The sequence below is a fragment of the Haliotis cracherodii genome, unplaced genomic scaffold, assembly GCF_022045235.1.
Source record: "Haliotis cracherodii isolate W230 unplaced genomic scaffold, xgHalCrac1.p SCAF_3, whole genome shotgun sequence".
Classification (NCBI taxonomy): domain Eukaryota; kingdom Metazoa; phylum Mollusca; class Gastropoda; order Lepetellida; family Haliotidae; genus Haliotis; species Haliotis cracherodii.
The window spans coordinates 43,745,584-43,751,067 of NW_027266286.1; positions in this window are offsets into that span (position 1 = coordinate 43,745,584).

A 5,484-nucleotide genomic window follows, 5' to 3' on the forward strand; every position below is an offset into this window, starting at 1 on the left:
TTCCACCTCATCAATAACTTAACAGAAAGATCTGTCAGAAAAGCTGTAGGCAAATGGTGACGTCATTTCCGCTGTGGGGATATTTTATACTTTTATGCCACAGAAAGAAGCCTTCTTCAAAGGATCGGGACAATTTGGCAGAAATGAAAGCAAACGCCATCAGAAGTTTACTTTGAAAACAATATATGAAATTCTGGATTTCCTCGTTGATAATGTCTGTGTGAACTTGGGGGATACAGTATTTAGGTTATAGGTAGGCATCCGCATGGGCAGTAATTGTGCTCCACTCCTTACTGATCTGTTGTTGTTTTTAATTTGGACAGAATAACAAGAGAGTTTGGGAAAGAAGTTTTACTTGAGCTGCAGTTAGAGCGATGATTTGATCGTTCAATAATGATCAAATAGCCAATTCCCTTCCACTGTGATGCCCACCTGAACTAGAAATGTACATGTAAGAGACCAGTCACACAGAGAATACCACTTTCCGTTCATGTCGAGCAATACTTACAAGTGCTCCAGGCTTAAGTGTCTACATTTCGCAAGGTTTGACGAACAATCAAGGATGTTCTGTCTTCAAAGAGTACTTGACTCTTGCCCAAAAGATGTTTGATTTAAGTTTGTTTATTTTTACCTTTTTCCTCATTTGATGTGTGATCAAACAGTCATAACTTGTGAAGCTTTCAGAGTGTTTTATGGAACATTTACAATTGAACGCATCAGCAGCCAAAATGATGTCCGATGCAATTCCCTATTACCATGTGTTCCCGTGTTGTTTCAGGTGAATAATTGACTTGCCTTTGCATGTATTTGCAATGGATGCCCCGGTGGAGGGGGATATGCTCAACGGTTCGTGAACTCCTGGTATGATCACTATTGAATAGTTATTCTTAAATGTCATGATGTCGTCGCACAGTGGATGCTGCCTTTAGCATAGATTTCTAATGATATATGAAATGGTATTTTCGCTTCTATTTACACTATTGTCATACATGTTTCGTTCTGAGGCAAACAAACAAATATCAGCGCTCTGTACAGCAATAATTTTAAGGAAGGCTGTGTTATGCATACAGATTTGACAGCTCTTATCCATATGTATTTTTTTTAATATCCTCTTTGTCTATTCTACTGACAAACATTCATACAAATCAATTACGTTTGTAACAGCAATTTCGTAGCACATATACATGTATTCAAAAGGTTTTGTATTGAAGGTTTTGAACGTGCTGAACGACTTCATTTCATCACAAGAAAGTTGCTACATATATAGACTGTCACAAGTCACACATTTATTGGTAGTTGTCCCGCCGATATAATCTTCAGAGATGACATCCAATTTATTTTCCTCCCAAACATCTATTCTAGGCACACATGGAACAAGTCAATTCATACTGGTCATTGGGGAGTATTTATAAACTAGAATCATCAGCATTCCGACATGTACGATTCCGGTGATTTCTGCTCTATCTTCGTCGCACAGACTTGACCTTTGCCACCGCTCATTTCGGTACCCTGAAGATGAGATTTTAATTTCTGCAGGACATTACCATGCCTTCACGAAAATCACATCTTTTCAACCAGGCGCCAAGAATGACTTGCTGATATGAATGGAGTCTAATACAGAATCTCGTGAAACTGGGCATCTTTGCGAGGGACATAAAGTAGTTATTGATCAAGTAAACGGGATTCAGTTCTGTAACTGCAACAAATCAGTCGATTTTTCCCTCGTGTTATAGGGGCAAATAGGAGTACAATAATTTCCAGGACCTAATGACATTATCAGCAGTGAAGTACAGGGTAGAAGTTGGAAGGACAGGCTGTCTCAAGGCGTTGAATGTTACAAAAGAATAATTTACTCAGAATGGGTAACGGCCATTTTCTTGCGTAACAGGGATCAGCAGACTCAATTACATGTACATGTAAATTGTCAGCCAGGAAACTGCTGTAGTTAGCATGACTCTTATTTACATTTTCCCAAGAAATATTTTGAACTGAGACCCCTCACGCGTCGTATCCCAGTTGGGTATGTAAATCCTGAAATTCCAACGAAAGAAAGACGTATTCCTAATCGAACAAGAGAGTTATTGGTTTAGCAGGAATACCCATGTGAGTAATCTTCACCAATTGTTTCAAAATAGAAAAGTCCATGTCAGGAGATGAGGTGAAATGGGGCTTAACGTGTCTTTCCAGTTATTGCATCTGTCGAGCTACGTGTGTGTGTGCTTCTGCTACTACGGACTACTGCTGGACCGAAACAGTTGTGTTATCACCATAATTCCGAGGAATCGGTACAATTTTTAATGTCCAGCGAGACCAGGGTTGTAGATGCTGAAACCCAAACGGACGGCTATGGAAGATTAATACTAAATTGGACAACCGTCAATATTCACGTTTTGATTTCGAAATCCTGCATTCAAAAAACAAACATTGGCGTTGTTTTACCATTTATCTGTCAGAAAGACGTATGGTTCAGGGAACAAATATGCTACCTCATCTTGTCTTAGCAAAAATGTGCCTTAACAAAATGACATACTTTGTCCCGGAACAAATGTATCATGGCCATTGTTCAGCTTCCCATTCAGGGAAAACTATATGTCTTGACGCAGTAACCAAAGAATATGCCAATTACACCCGACCTCCAGAATATCATATGATCGGCCCCAAAGAATGAGCTCGTCAGGCAGACGATCAAGCTACTAGATCACAGAGGTGGTTGGTACACACCAGAATGCAATAGAAAACACGTGAACGGGATACATGAAATGCAATAAAACATTTCATTACATATTTCAGATACATTCTGTACATATGTATCTCAAACGCACAGAGTAATGGTAACAATTGCTATCTAATTACAGGAATAATAAGCTTTGTTACAGCTTTAATGTGCATGTTTTACATTTAAACGACTGATTGAAATTTGTTTGATGCCACTTTATAATTATGTATTCCAACACTTTCATGGCAGGAGGGACAACCAATGGGCATCATAACCTGTATACACGTCGGGAGTCGAACCCGGATCTTCGGCGTAACGACCGATGGCTTTAACCATTGGGCTACCCCACAGCCCCGTACAAGATCTTTCTATGCGTTAGATGTGTTTTATTGAAAATATGCTTCCTGTCTCTATCAAAACCCATCATTGAACACACATAGTCCGGGTAGTCTGATTATCATAATTGTAATAATAAACGTGACACGACAAAACAAGCCTTCTATCTGGCGGAAAATGTGAATACATATAAACAGTGTCAATGTTAGGTACATGTAAACATCTGAAATGTTCTTGCTGTTATTACAAGAGAAAACGTGCCATTACAATGATTAGGATGTGGCTAAATACCACACCAGCATCTGTGTGGATTAACAAGATTGGTTGGTTGGTTTGTTGTTTAACGCCGCACTCAGCAATATGCCAGCTATATGTCGGCGGTCTGTAAATAATCGAGTCTGGAGGAGACAATCCAGTGATCCACGCAATTGGGATACGATGACATGCATCAACCATGTCAGCGAGCCTGACCACCCGATCCCGTTAGTCATCTCTTACGACAAGCATAGTCGCCTTTTAAGGATTAATAAGAAGCACTTACTTCTAAACCTTAGGCTTATGTTCGACACATGTCACCATCATGGCCGGACCCGTAACAGTCCACGAAACTATGAGATATCAAGCATATATTTTCAACACTCCGTTACATGAAATTCATACAGTCCACTGGTTCCCCCGAGCTCTACTCTATCTCAATTCTACTTGAACTGTTAATTACATTTGATGCAAAACATTTACCTCAAAATTCAAAGCATCGGCCTTACGAAGACGAGAATCATCTGAAGACGATTTCCTTGAATCAGGTTTCCTTGAATATATTCTGGTTCAATGCAAGTACATAAATTGTCACTCTGTATGTCACCCGAAATGCATGTGACGCATATTTGAATAGCTCTGTTTTTGTTTTTTAATTCATCCAAACAATGTATACCACAGATGCTTAGTCAACTCTGAGCAGGATTGCGTCTCATGTGTATGTGTGTGGATCATACTGTGCCCAGCCTGATTGTGCAGCATCCAGTACTGGTTTGATTGATGGTTGCTGGAGTATAAGTGACAGGGCCTTAGCAGACCATTAAAAACGTCGAGTAATCATATAAACTTTACACAGTGGAACACAAGCGTTGAAATCAATAAACAGACGCCGTAAAATAAACTTCCAAACACGAACTTTGTTTATGTTAACTCCGAAGCAAAAAAATATATTAAGTGCTAGTTTGTATTTTGCTGATACACGGAATATTCAGCCCCACTTTATTATTTCTTATAACATTTTTATTCAAGGCATGAAGGTTAGTGGGCATTGTGATAACAGCAGTCAACAGTAAATCGACCGGATAAAGGACTTTAAATTATCGAGTCTAGGTCACACAAACTACTGGCAAATTACACAAGCAGACAATTCTGCCTCCGACTTCTTTTGGGTCTTACAAAGGTCGACGTATTCATCACACATTAGTCACACTTCATGTACATATACGTATCGTGTCTTGTCACAACCCGTAAATCGTATGTCAAATGACAGTTAACATTCTTCATGTCTTGGAAGGAGTGAGATATCAGTGAGGCTTTGTGTAAGGTCGCGTTGTACATTAGTGTATGCGCGGTCATATTGGGGCGTGTTAACTTTATATGGGAGGAAAGAAAACCCAGCGAGACGAGCGTTGTAGATGCTGAAACCCAAACGGACGGCTATGGAAGATTAATACTAAATTGGACTACCGTCGATATTCACGTTTTGATTTCGAAATCCTGCATTTACAAAACAAACATTGGCGTTGTTTTACCATTTATCTGTCAGAAAGACGTATGGTTCAGGGAACAAATATGCTACCTCATCTTGTCTCAGCAAAAATGTTTCTTAACAAAATGACATACTTTGTCACGTAACAAATGTATCATGGCCATTGTTCAGCTTCCCATTCAGGGAAAACTTTATGTCTTGACGCAGTAACCAAAGAATATGCCCATTACACCCGACCTCCAGACTATCATATGATCGGCCCCAAAGTAGCCAGGCTTATCCCGTGATCAGCGGATACACATAAGTTCATCAAGCTGCTACCCGAGGATATGGGTCGTTGCCAATGCCGTATACCACATGTTTGTCTCTTGCAACATCAATGGTCGCGACAGCAGTAGAAAGAACATTTATTCACTCACAAGATTCAGAGACATTCACACAAATGATAGACTCGTGAAATCAAAACTTCAAAACAGCAATAGTTAATCGAAATATCTATATTTACAGTGTCCTGGTCGATATGTCCCACGCGCCATTGGACCATAGTCAAATATATCAGGAATCATTATTCAAAACGTGTCAGTAGAAAACTGATGATGTCATATGCTCACTGCTATACGCGCATTTCTTTATATTGTTCTTGCTGAAGACACAATTCACTTTAACTTGAAACTTCCTCATTTGTTTG